This window comes from Mustela nigripes, chromosome 1 (assembly GCF_022355385.1).
Source record: "Mustela nigripes isolate SB6536 chromosome 1, MUSNIG.SB6536, whole genome shotgun sequence".
NCBI lineage: Eukaryota > Metazoa > Chordata > Mammalia > Carnivora > Mustelidae > Mustela > Mustela nigripes.
This window is the reverse complement of record NC_081557.1, coordinates 107,217,409-107,231,912: the sequence shown is the minus strand read 5'-3', so window position 1 is coordinate 107,231,912 and position 14,504 is coordinate 107,217,409. Positions and strand designations below refer to the sequence as shown.

Genomic DNA, 14,504 nt, shown 5'->3' with positions numbered 1-14,504 from the left:
CACTTAGCATCTTCAAGGATCATCCATATAGTAGCATGTGTTCAAAGTTCCTCCCTTCTAAAGGTTGACTAATATTCTATTGTATACACAGATCGCATTTTGTTTATCCACTCATCTGTCAGTGGACATTTGGGTTGCTTCCACTCTTTGAACATGGGTGTACAAATATCTATTCATGCCCTTGCCTTCAGTTCTCTTGTGTATATACCCAGAAGTGGAATTTCTGGATCACATTATAAATTTATGTTTCATTTTTTTAGAAACCACCATATGGTTTTTCACAGTGGCGACATCATTTTGCATTCCCACCAGCAATGTACAAGGGTTCTGATTTTTCCACATCCTCACCAACATGTTACTTGTTATATTTTGTTTCATTTTTCTCACTCAACTTCTGTTCTAGTATGTTTCAAAATTCTGTGACAGATTTTTGATCAAGTTGTTTCCATTAAAAAGTACTGATTTAAAAAACTAATAACTTAAAATTGACACACACATACACACACACACATACAGACATGCACACACACAAATGGTTCACAAAACATTCTCCTTTTCTTCTGAAGGTTTTATGATGCACTGTTATCATTCACCAATCTTTTACTATTAAGCCTAAATGACAAATGACACAAAAGCTCTGAGACCGCTCTTCACCACTGATTAAGGCTGGGGTGGCAGGTTTTGGGGATAATATTCATTTAGCTTTCTGAGCTTTCTGGGCAGACTTGGTGACCTTGCCAACTGCAGTTGCCTTCTTATCCATTGCTACGATGATACCCATAGTAACCATCTGTCTTGTGTCAGAAACAGCAAAATGGCCCAGAGGACAATAGAGAAGTTCTCAACATATATGCACTTACCAGGAACCATATTAGCGATGGCAGCATCACCAGATTTCAAGGATTTGTGTCCTTCTATCTTCTTCTCAGAACAACCATCAATCTCCTTCCATTTAGCAAACTTGTGAGGAGTATAAGCTGTGTTACCATCTAGCACAAGTGCATATCCATACTGATCTGGCCTGGATAGTTCAGGATAATCACCTGAGCTGTGAAGCTATCTGGGTTCCATTGGTATGGGTCATTTTTGCTGTCACAAGCCACAGTGCCATGACAAACATTTTGGACAGACCTTAAACCCCTCATTGTTCCCAGAAAGAGCTTCACTCAAAGCTTCATGGTGCTTTCAACCATCTTTACTTCAGTTGTAACACTGAATGAAGCAAAGGTCATCACCATGCGAGGGTTTGAGAATACCAGGCTCTGAGAATACCAGGCTCCACTTAGCCCCCAGGGACAGGAAATAACATCAATTTTGTGGATGTCCTGGAGGGGCAGACAAAGGCTTGTCAGTTGGATGAATTGGTGGCAAGATGCAATCCACAGCTTCAAGAAGCATGGTTCCACTAGCATTGCCACCTTTATGAATGACTTTCCATCCCTTGAATGAAGGTGTGTTAGCACTTGGCTCCAACATGTCATCACCATTCCAACCAGAAATCTGACCAAATGTTACTGTCTTGGGGTTGCAGCCAATTTTCGTAATGTATTGCTGACATTACAATTTCCTTGTATCTCTTCTGGTTATAGGGTGTTTCAATGGAGTCTTTTTTGTGAACACCAACAATTAGTTGGTGTTTACACATTCAAAAGTGTAAACCAGAAGAGCATGCTCATGGGTCTCTCCTACCTAGAGATCACTTTTTTTTTTTAATTAAACTGATTTATTTATTTTCAGAAAAACAGTATTCATTATTTTTTTCACCACACCCAGTGCTCCATGCAATCCATGCCCTCTATAATACCCACCACCTGGTACCCCAACCTCCCACCCCCCTGCCACTTCAAACCTCTCAGATTGTTTTTCAGAGTCCATAGTCTCTCATGATTCACCTCCCCTTCCAATTTACCCCAACTCCCTTCTCCTCTCTAACACCCCTTGTCCTCCATGATATTTGTTATGCTCCACAAATAAGTGAAACCATATGATAATTGACTCTCTCTGCTTGACTTATTTCACTCAGCATAATCTCTTCCAGTCCCGTCCATGTTGCTACAAAAGTTGGGTATTCATTCTTTCTGATGGAGGCATAATACTCCATAGTGTATATGGACCACATCTTCCTTATCCATTCATCCATTGAAGGGCATCTTGGTTCTTTCCATAGTTTGGCGACTGGGCCATTGCTGCTATAAACATTGGGGTACAGATGGCCCTTCTTTTCACGACATCTGTATCTTTGGGGTAGATACCCAGGAGTGCAATGGCAGGGTCATAGGGAAGTTCTATTTTTAATTTCTTGAGGAATCTCCACACTGTTCTCCAAAGAAGCTGCACCAACTTGCATTCCCACCAACAGTGTAAGAGGGTTTCCCTTTCTCCACATCCTCTCCAACACATGTTGTTTCCTGTTTTGTTAATTTTGGCCATTCTAACTGGTGTAAGGTGATATCTCAATGTGGTTTTAATTTGAATCTCCCTGATGGCTAGTGATGATGAACATTTTTTCATGTGTCTGATAGCCATTTGTATGTCTTGATTGGAGAAGTGTCTGTTCATATCTTCTGCCCATTTTTTGATATGCTTGCCTGTTTCGTGTGTGTTGAGTTTGAGGAGTTCATTATAGATCCTGGATATCAACCTTTTGTCTGTACTGTCATTTGCAAATATCTTCTCCCATTCCATGGGTTGCCTCTTTGTTTTTTTGACTGTTTCCTTTGCTGTGCAGAAGCTTTTGATTTTGATGAAGTCCCAAAAGTTCATCTTCACTTTTGTTTCCTTTGCCTTTGGAGACATATCTTGAAAGAAGTTGCTGTGGCTGATATCGAAGAGATAACTGCCTATGTTCTCCTCTAGGAGTCTGATGGATTCCTGTCTCACGTTGAGGTCTTTTATCCATTTTGAGTTTATCTTTGTGTACGGTGTAAGAGAATGGTCGAGTTTCATTCTTCTACATATAGCTGCCCAGTTTTCCCAGCACCATTTATTGAAGAGACTGTCTTTTTTCCACTGTATATTTTTTCCTGTTTCGTCGAAGATTAATTGACCATAGAGTTGATACCTAGAGATAACTTGCTTCAAATTCACCAACACCAGCAACGACAACCAGGACTGAACGGACACTGTGAGATATGCCTGTAATCATGGTTTTGATAAAATCTCCATGTCCTGGGGCATCAGTGACGGTCAGATGATCACATAACACTTGCTGATCTTGAGTCCCTATAGGGTAACATCAGTAGTAAGACCATGTTCACGTTCAGCTTTCAAGACCTAGGCATACTTGAAGGAGACTTTCTCATGTCAGCAGCATCCTTCTCAAAATTTTCAGTGGTTCTTTTGTGAATTCCACCACATTCATAGATCAAATGGCTAGCAGTAGTAGACTTGCCTGAATCTACATGTCCAATGATGGCGATATTGATAGGAATCTTTTCCTTTCCCATTTTGGTTTAAATTTAGGGGTGGTTTTCATGGCACCTATGCTCTGGTGGCCAACTCATGAAAAATCTGTTTTTCTCTTAATAATAACCATCCTAATAGGTGTGAAATGATGTCTCATTACAGTTTTGATTTGCATTTCTCTAATAATTAGTAATGTTGAGAATTCTTCCATGCACTTATTGCTACTTGTATATCTTCTTTGAAGAAATGTCTAGTCAAGTCCTTTGCACATTTTTTGATTTAGGTTGTTTGTTTTTTGTTGTTGAGTTATAGGAGTTCTTTATATATTCTATACATTAATCCCTTATATGGTAAATAATTTGCAAACATTATCTCCCATTCTGTGGGTTACTCGTTTACTCTCTTGATAGTGGCCTTTGATGCATGAGAGCTTTTAATTTTGATGAAAAGTTATCTATTTTTGCCATTTTTTGTGTGTCATATCTAACTACATTACTTCTTATATCATGTAAGAGAGAGTCACATTGTTATGCTAAGCTTCTGGGATAATGGTGCAAGTGTATGTCTGAGCAAATCTACTTTATTATTCTCTTGGGTTAATTAGACATATGCCAAGCTTCAGATCCTTGTAGCTTCCCTTCTGAATTTTCTTATATGTATCAATGTTCTAATCAATCTTCTAGTTCCCAGGACTAAAAATAGTCATTCTTGACTACCTGTCCCTCTCTCTTCATCAGCAGCTACAGAAATGGGGGAAATTGTTTCCTTTATCCTCCTGGGCAGCTAGGCTACATTTCCCAGCCTCCTAGCAGTTACATTAATGAGCTCTAGCCAACAACACATGGGCAGAAGGGATGTTTACTAATTTCTGGGCTGGCAGTAAAAGCTTCTATAAAACCCTCTGTGCTGTCTCTCTTCCCTCATCTTCCTGTTGTATGTGGAGCAGAGGCACATCTGGTGAGAACAACGTAGACTATGTTAGATTAGAGCCACAAGGCAGAAGGGGCCTGGGCCAATGAAGGACTACATGGATTAAGTCTCTCCAAACACCGCATTGTACTGAGGTGAATGAGAAATAAACCATGGTGTTAAGCCACTTAGATTTTGAGGGTTTTGTTACAGTAGCTGGCCTATGCAGACTGATGTCCCAACAGTTCCAAAGTCCTGTTAGGCCTATCTTCATAATGTGTCTCCCTTGCCTGTTTAGACTATCTTAGTCTCTTTGCTGTTCCCCTCACCCCTGAACTACTAAATTCCTAATACGGTTTATTAACTGGATTACCTGCTTCTACTAGTTCCTCCTCTAGTTCACCATTTATGCATACAGAAAATAAATATTTCTAAGAGGATAAATGTTTTATATACGTATGTTTACAGTCCTGTGTTATCCAGGGCCTTTCCCCAAAGGATGCCTTCTTTTCTCTCCTGCCCTCACCCACAGAACCTTCAGCATTCTTCATGGATTCATCCTTGTGTTTTTTGTTTTTAAATCTTGGCTCCATATATTCCTCCTCCTATCTCTTTAAGACTTAACTTCCTTCAAGTTTAAGTGGTTTTCCCTCCTCCAGGGGGCCTTCTATGAATTCTTGTCTTCCTCTCTGTCTCATACCCTTGGCACTAGAAATATGTTACTCTTTATACATACAGTTCCATGCTTAATGAATGTCTTCAGCCAGAATTGAGATTATTTACTTTGGGTTTGTCAATGGGATATGTGAATCTCCTGAGATTATGTTCCAAAGTCTGCGTATGTGCACATGTACATTTCATTGTTTTGAAGCAGGACTGAACTTACTGCCTTCACATGTCCCGAGCAGAGTTGCAAGTTCACGAGACTGGGATACCCGTTGTCTCTAGAAAACAATTCATGAAACAGTTATCAGAGGTGAGAAAAGCTTGGGTGGAGGAGGCAAAGTCAGCTTACATAGGAAACCCTTTGTACTCTTCTTGTTTTGACAGTGACCACTGCCTGCTGAGCTTCCAGGGAGAGGGGTCAGGAACTCCTGCCATAGAGTGACTCCCTGTCCCTCGCACAGCCCCACATTCACCTCATTCCCTTTGGTTCACACAAGGCAGGTGATTTGTGGAGAAGACCATAATGGACCAGAGACTATTCCTTAACCACCTCTGAGCTTCCCGGGGTAGGGGGTTAGTTCTTGCCAAATGCTGGTGCAGGAGAAAAGCTCCCCTGTTCCTGGTCATTCCTCTGAGATAACTCCATGCTAGTCAGCAGCCCGTCTTTCCATTGCTTATCACCATACTCATATGGAGTCTCTCTAAGATCCTATGATCTAGGCTCAGTGGCCTTTGATGCCTGCCCTTCCCGAGGGAGCCCTGGTACAGCTTCACTGGACCCATCCCCTCTGCAGCTCTACTGTTTGCTCAACCCAATCTTGGCAGCCAGCAGAGTGCCTTGCTAGCTTTTTCCCTCTACAGCTCTTTGAATGTTTAATAAATTCTTAATTAAAAGCCAGGCACCTCATCTATTTCTGTCAATTGCTTCTCTGTTGTGAAGAAGAGAGGCCTACAGGAGGTAAATGTCAACCCTGTAGCCCGCCTTCCTGTCATATACACAACTACACACCTGCATGCATGTGCGTGCACACACACACACACACACACACACACACAGGGCAATAGGACCCGGTGCTCTATTTACATAATTCTATTGACATTTTGAGGCTAAAATTATGTATGCTACTTTAATTTGCTGTTAAATTAAATTATGAATGTTTGGAACGTAGTAATTTCTTTTGTTCTATGAACAGATTGTTTTATATATCTGCCTATATTACCAAGTTATTAATTTAATGATTTCATAATAGCAGCTCATTCCTCTGGGTAATATAAAGGCTGAAGTGCATGCTCCATACAGCACAGGCAGACGCTGTTTGCCCTACGTGAATTGAAGGTTTTAGGAATAAAGATATTAGTTTTGGCAGGATGTTTAAGTGTGCATAGGAAAACTGGAGGGAATGTGTCAGGTCAGCTCCAGCTTCCCAATCTCATTTAAAAAGGCAGGACATGGTCCATTGCCCATGAGGCCAAATGAAAAATAATTTTCTTAAATAAAGTCAAACACCTGGCTGATGGTGGGCAAGTCTGAGAGCTGCTGCCTGCCCATTTGCTCTCGCAGCTCTGAACATAGTGCAGCTTTATCTGGGCCTTTCTTCTTGCAGGTCTGTTGGGCTGTTAATCCACCGGCATCCTGGCGATGTGCTGCCATGGTGACATGGCATTGGCTTCATCATCCCAGTCCTTGTGGGGAGAGAGCAAAGAGCCAGCTGTAGTGTGGCTAGGGGAATGAACCTGGAGTATGGATTCAGAGGAGAATTCCTCTGGGGCTTTTGGCTTGGGCTCTCTGAGCCTCACTTCCTTAATCAATAAAATGGGAGTAATGATCACTTCCCCAACCAATTCTGCAGGAGTCATGTGGTTCAAACAACAAATGAGATGAGGATGAGAAAATGCTTTGTAATCAGCAATAGACAGGGCTCTCTGGGGGTTGCAGCTATGAGGGATGTGGGCAGGTACCGCTAATTACCCCATATAATGACAGAGCGACAATCTTCGTAATTCCCCCATCAGGCCACGCACTGATTTCTGGGCCTCCTGTTGAGGTTACTCCTGTTCATACCTAAAACTAGGTGATTTACAACTTTCTCCCACTTCTGGTAGCTTTGGACTCTATGAGTTTTTGGGAGAAACTCGATGAGTTTTTGGGAGAAACCAAAACGTTTCATCTTCGTTGGAGAGCCAAGATGAAGGTAGAGCCATATAAGGAGTTACGGCGCATCTGGTGGTTCAATAAACATCGAGCACCTCTGCTTAATGAGTACTGATTTAGAGCTCAACTACGATGGTCCCCAACACAGGCACTGAGGTGATGGTCTCATGGGATTCAGATGTCTGAACAGGTGTCCATGTTATCCTGTGGTGATGGGGGCATGTAACCTTCCCAGACTGGGGCCAGGAAAGGAAACAGGAAGCCTGGGCTAAGACCTCAAGGTTGGCCATAGGTCAGCATGAAAGGAAGGCATGAGAGGTGGGAATGGCAAAGGCGTTTCAGGAAGAACACATGAGTGAGGGAGGTAGGAGAGAACAATGCCTGGGGTTGCAGGAAGAGGAATGCAGGCTGGAGGGAACAGCAGAGCCCATATCTGCAGATATGGAGAGGCTCATTAAGCAAAAGGCAATTGGGGATCCACTGACGGAAAACATATTGATAGTGCTTTAGAAGGGACAACATGTTTGCTGTGGGGAGAACAATTTGGAAGAGGTTTAGACTGGAGGCCGAGAGGCCAGTTAGGTGGCTATTGCAGTAATCAAGGGGGCAGACAACGAGGGTCTGACTTAGGTAGTTCAGTGCAGCGGGGGCAAGTACACAGATGCAGGAGGTGCTCAGAAGGTAGAATGGGTAAGGTCTCCCTCCACTAGGCTGTCAGTTAGATGAGGAAAAATATAGGAGAGCTGCAAAGGTTCAGCTAACAGAGATCTTGGAAGTGGCCCTTTGCCCTACAGTTTAGTCCCTCTCTGCCTCTTCCATCATTTCTCAAAATGAAACTCGGACACCAACCCCTCGTCCTATGGCCGGCACACACTGGCATACACGTAAACCCATTTATTGGGTTGCACACAAATACACACGCTCATCTCTGGCTTCTCTGTGTGCTCAGTAAGGCAGGTAAAAAGTACTTCTCTGCAGAGCTGACAAATTGCCAAGTCAAAAACAGGGTCACTGCTTTCACTTTTTTCACTTGCTTTTTTTGTCTTTACATGTCACCTCTATGAAATATTCTTGATTTCCTCAAGAAAAAAAAAATGAATTCCTTTGTTTTGTGCTGTGTCTACAGCCTTTGTTATTGTCTCTTTTTCAATGTTAGTTTCATTGACACAGTAGTGTGTCTTCATCATTTCTAGATTCCCACTGCCTAGTACCATGTCACTTTTGAATGACAGATGAGAAATGGACCCCAAGTGCACTGGACCTGATCCCTCATGAGGGGGGTTTTGGAGTATACTTCCCAACTTCCCTCGGCAAAACCTGGATCTCCTGTTTTTGAGATGTGAGATACTAAGGTACTAGAATCTGGTGCCAAGCATCCTACCCAATTATAGAGTTTGGGACCACGGAGAAGAATTACAAAGTGGTTGCTTTTTAAATGTAAATTGATGTTGGCTCACTCATTAGTTGGAGTTGGGAAAGGTGGAGACAGGGAAAGAGGAGGGTTGGCTTGGCTTAGGTGGGAGCGGGTAGTAGCTATAAAAGAGGGAAGGGATGCTTGCTTAGGCACAAGACAGAGAAATGGTGAAAAATAAAAAGAGCAGGGAAGGTGACAAGGATGGTGTGAAAGAGCTCTGGGTGACCCAGGAGTCAGAGCTGGAATGGAAGTTGAGCAGTTGAAGGTGATTTTCCCAAGCACAATAGGGGAAGGAATCAGTATAGGCTCTGTCAACCAGAATTCAGGAGGATGGAGGTCAACTATACTGGGACATCAGGGGAGAGCTTGGACTGAAGTATCCGTAAGTACAAGACATGCTTGTTTTGTTAATGGCTATGAACCTATGCTTGAGGCTGGTGCTTCGTAGGTCAATAAAAGTTGCATGAATGCTAAGTGTCTCAGAACCATGCAGAGGTGGAGAAGTGTGCAGGCTTCTGGATTTGGATCTGCATCTCAGGACTGGCTTATAGGCAAAGGAGGATAGAGGCAGATTCCCGTTGCTGGGTTGCACTTCAAGACATTTTCAGCCAGATTCCAAGAATCCTTTTGGTGGTAAATTATTGCTTCTATGCTACACATCATATACTGAGAGAATGATGATTCAGAGGCCCTTACAAGAAAGGTTCTAGGCAGGAATTGGGGTTAAGGCTGTGGGTCAGGGTCTCCTCAAGAAGGGGGTAGAAGTGGAGTAGTCTTCAGGGAAGTGTAGGAAGCCTTTATTTTTATTGCAAAACATAGGGTGTCTTTTGTGCCTCACCAAAAGTCCACCTCTGTGAGTGACAGTGGAAGTGAGGGGGGTAGTTTAGGTAGAATCCAGAGTGAAGAGTATTTGCCTTTCCACTGTCTCCAAAGAAAAAACCGGAAGACTTGTGGAGGCCATTTAGAACACCTCAAAATCTGGAGCCCTGGGCTATTTAATGTTTCCAGCAATGAACTAGATGATGAGACAGAGCACGCTCATTAATTTCATAGATGACACACAGCTGAGGCTGGAGGGGCACCTTGGAGGATTGGATTAGAATTCAAATGGACGCCAGTAGGTCTTAGAGATTGGTCACAAACCAACAAAATGAGATGCCAGGAAGACAAGGGCAAAATGAGGAAAAAGCAGCCACATGAATGACGAGGAGGAATGGCTTGCTGGGTCCCAGCCCTGCCTGAAACCTGAAAACTTTCTTGGCGTCCGCGCTTCATTCATCATGGCTGACATTAGCACACAGCTTACAATGAACTCACACAGTTCTCTCCTTGAAGCCTTGTGACAACCCTCAGAAAGAAGAATCGCTGTGAGTAAGTTCATGGGGCTTCAGAGATGTTAAAAACTGTGCCCAAGACCACACAGCTGATAGGTGTCAAAGGATGCAAACTGACTTAGCACTTTGCAGTACTCATCTGACACCTAACCTCAAAGTGCCTTACCATGTCATCTGATCCTTGACCTCATTTGGAACCAGCTTCCCCTGCTCCTTCCACTTGCCCTCAAGCCAGCCCCCATTCCCTCTCTGGCATCTTATTCTTTGGGTAGCCAAGATCCTGGGGTGTGTCGGTTCAACACAATTATCAGTGCCCATGCTTAGCAAGAACCTCGATTCATTCCCTTTGACTAGACTCACCCTGATGACTTTCGCATTTTGGTTCAATCCAACTATGTTTACCTGGCTTGCTCAGAGACCCTGGAGGGAATTATATCATTGAGTGGGTGGAGCCACAACAGACCCACCAGCCAGGCCCTCAGTTCTCTTGACAACAGCCTTTCTGTGTCTCTGGTCAGCTCACTCTCCTCAAGGTCCTCACCTCATTACTGGCCCTTTTATTATTGTGATGATTCTATTCCAGACAAGACGGGGGTTCTTTGGCCTAAACTCCCCCAGCTCCCTCTTCTCATTATCTTTGAACCCACCCAAGTCTGCATCAACCCTCATCTTCTATCCTCTTGGCTCGGGGCAAGGAATGGTTTTCCTAGTCAGTCACTCATGTCTGCTGTGTCCACAGCCCTCCCTGTCCCACCTCTTCTGGCACACACTCCCCCAGACCCCCGCTTTAGAGGTTCCTTCCTCCTTGTCCTCAAATGTGCTCCAGCTGGGGCCAGCTTATAACATTCTCCATGGAGGGGAAGGCGGGTGGGAGAAGCACAGACTCCTGCTACTGGTGCCAGGGAGGTTCTGGTTCTTGGGTGACGTGAGTGTTCATGGGCTCTTTACATATATCCTATCACAAGTAGTCACCATTACATAATTTAAACCATCAGATTTGATGAAAATAGCTCTCTTTCCACCGCGCTACAGCACCTTGCTTTTCCATTCCTTGTGAAGTTCCTAGACGACAACCTAGCTTCTCATTTCCAGCTTCATTTCTTGTTTCCTCTTTAAACTACCATTCCACGGACAGGAGACCCTCCTGACCCCTGATATGTCTCTGTGCAGCCCACACCTCCCCTGCCTTCCCCGTTGCATGAATTACTCAGCTACTCATCTTCTGAAGCCCCTGAGACCTAAGCCATTACTCTGTCCTGCTTCTGTCCCCCCTGAGCTCGCTGCCCAGGGTCTCCTAGGAACTTTGCTGGCTCCTCTTCTTCTGCTGAGTTTGTTCATGTCTGCAATCTCCCAGAGTCCTGTCTCAGTGTCTCCTTTCCCTTTCTTCCCACCCCTTCACCAGACCAAGGTTCTCCCATGGGTTTACCTCCACCCACTCCCATGCTTATCAGGCTGCCATGAATCTCTCCTGTACCACAAGCCCTACTCAAACCACCACCAAGTAGCTCCCACCCAATCTGCCTCTGACTGGGCCCATTTAATTGCCACTTCCAGTTTGCTCTCCTTCTGGGTGCCAGTTCCTAGGAGTTATCTTAGATGTCTCATCTTACTTTCCCCACATCAGATTGGGGCCAGCTTCCTCCCCAGAGTCATGGTCTCTGTTTGTGGTCATGGTCTCCTAATCGATCCTCCTGTCCTAGCCTTCAAGAGCTGATCTTGCCAACATGCAAAATGGTTACTCCCTTCTGAAACTAATGATGTACTATGTGTTGGTTAACTGAATTTAAATTAAAAAAATCCCCTGCTTAAATCCTGGAATACCTCCCTGTTACCCACAGGTCTGAGTCCAGATCCCGTATCTCATGCACACCTAACCTGATGCCCTTTGCCTCTTTGGTGGCAATTCCTGCTCTTGCTGTACTTGGCTGCTTGTGGGTCCCAAGGACACCAGTCTCCTTAACCTCTGTGCCCTATCACATGCTGTACCTATGGCTCGGATGCCCTTCCCCTCATTTGGCCCCTGGGAACTGTTACTGAAATCCCCCTGCTTCCCACTGTGGGCAGCGACACCATGCAGTCATTAAGAGTGCTGGTCCTGGGGCACCTGGGTGGCCCGGTCAGTTAAGCATCTGCTTTCCGCTCAGCTCATGGTCTCAAGGTTCTGGGATCGAGTCCTGCATTGGGCTTCCTGCTCAGCAAGGAATCTGCTTCTCCCCTTCCCTCTGCCATCCCCTTTTTCCCTCTCTCTTTCAAATAAATAAATAAAATCTTAAAAAAAAAAAATGGAGTGCTGGTCCTCAAGTTGCACCGCTGAGGCTCAAATCCTGGTTTTGGCCCTTCCAGCTCCATGACTTGGGTCACACACCTTGAGGCTCACTCTCCTCTTCTGTAAAATGGAAATGAGCAAAGCGTCTATTCTGTAGGATAGTTGTGAGGATTAACTAATCCCTCTGTTAAGCACCTGTCCTAGTGCTCAGCGCACAGAAAGTTCTTTCTGGCCCTTAATAATGCTGGAGGGGTCCTGTTCATCCTCCAAGACGCAGGTCCAATGCCACTTGCCCTGGGAAGATGTCCTTGACCTTTCAGACAGATTTAATTTTATCGGTTGTTGATTCTGAGACTATAATTATGAGTGTTTATCTCTCCAAATACACCATACATTATTTGTATTATAGTCCTCAGGATCTGAGATGGTATTTAATGTTCGATGAACCCCTCACTCACTCCTCAAAGAGGCTTAGTTACTTAAGGGCTACTGTGATTCTGGACACATTTTCTGATCCAATTTGCTCACGTACAAACTGAAGTCACTGTGAAAGGGATGTTGCATTCTGAAAGGGGGCTCTTAATTTGGAGGCAAAATTTTTATATGAACCGAGATCTCTAAGTGATCAGGATGGAATAGGTAGAAATTAGGCCTAGTCAGAAGAATGTACCTTGCTAACTGGGAGTGCTCCTGTGGACGAGAGCAGGAAGCTATTACACAGGGTGCGTGGGAGCGTGTGCGTGCCTGTGCACTCTGGCCATGCTCACTGTGATGGGTTGCTGAGAGTTGTCTCACTGCTCTCTGCCCAAGCAGCTGGTCGTGGGTAGCTAGCTGCAGCTGGCCTGGCCTGCCTCCCTAACAATGATCTCAAGGGGGCAAAAGTCATGTTGCTGCAACAAAGACCAAAATACCAGACCCTACTAGCAGGCATGCGAGAGGCTCCCCGGATAGACAGGCAGGCTTTGTGGGTCTCCCAAGCACACAGGGCTTGTGTACTGCCTGAAGGGCTGCCAGAACATTCTTGTGCCTGGGCTGGGCTGGGAAGATGCTGATGCCAGCCCCGGCCGGGTGCCGATCCCGCCTCTGCCTCTGCAGGCTGAGGTTAGCAGGACTGCGGGCTGAGGCTCTCCACCCTAACTTCCTGGGTGGAGTAGGAGATGGGGTAGAGACTCTTTCAGGCAGTGCCGACTCTTGTCCACAGCCAGGATCCGCTCTGCGAGCGGCTGTGACGTGTTCTGCCTTGCCAGCTCCTGGTTTGCCTGCTGTTGGCTTTGGGGTCTCCTCTCTAGCCTACTTTAAGAGTTCTGAGTGTTCTCGACGGGAGCTACAGAACCAGCTAGGAAAACAGACCTGCTATCTGTTTCCTGGCACTCCACCTATCTCATGCCGTGACTGCTTCCCGTCCCCCTGGGGCTGGGCACTGGCACTGGCCCTTCCTTCATGGCCTTGTTGGAATTTTGTGACCTGCCTGTAGATGGCTTCTTTGGGACCACCAACGCTCAGGACCTTTTTGAGTCTCTGTCTGCCACCTGCACAATGGAGGCTCCAACTGCATTCCCAGAGAAGGCCTGGACCTCATCACCTCTTTTGGGTAGGGGCAGTTTGGACATTGAACTCAGTCCTTGCATGCAACTCATCTGACATTTTCTGCTGTTTCTCCAGCATGGAACTGGCTTCCCTGCTCCCTGACACTCAGGCACAGCCTACCTCCTGGTCTGTAACTGACCCAGTGGGCTTGTGTAGCGTAGTACAGCCTGGACTGTGGAAGATATGGCCATGAATTCCAGGCAGGAGAACACAAGAGGGAATTTGGGGCTTCTGGGTAAAGGGACCTGTCCTGAGAGGGAAACGGCAGTCTCAGCTGCATTCCCACAGCTGCCAATTAACTGGGCAAGGCGTTGAAGGCTGTAGGAAAAGGAGGAGTGTGCCCCCAGGCCATCCCAGATGCCCACCACAGCATTTGAAGCTATGCCATGCTCAGGCCTGGCTGACTTGTCATCTTCCATGTGGCCTTGCAGGATGAAGACGTTGAAGCTTGCTTCCTCCTAATGACCTTCAGCAGAGAACCCAAGTCAGCTTCTGAGGCAGACATGTCCCCGCGTCAGCCCTGCCACCACCCAGGCAATTAACTGCTGCTGTAATTCTGGGTTTCTGTCCTCATGGGCCCCCCTTCCCCACAACCATGTTGAACAAGAGTCTGTATAGGAGAAGGGAAAGTGACTGTCTGGTCTGGCAGTAGAGGTGGCCAGGCTGAGAGATGACAGGAATCTGAACGGAGGGGCTGTTTGGTTTTAATCACTACAGATGCTGTTCTGGGAGCAGATGTGAGACAGCTCCCAGAGAGCATCCGGGGGCCAT

General features: G+C 45.5%; 1 pseudogene; it reads right to left on the bottom strand.

Moving 5' to 3' along the window:
* Positions 1–694: 694 nt before the first annotated feature.
* On the bottom strand, positions 695–3,446 carry LOC132013327 (elongation factor 1-alpha 1-like; annotated as a pseudogene).
* Between the last annotated feature and the right edge of the window lie 11,058 nt (positions 3,447–14,504).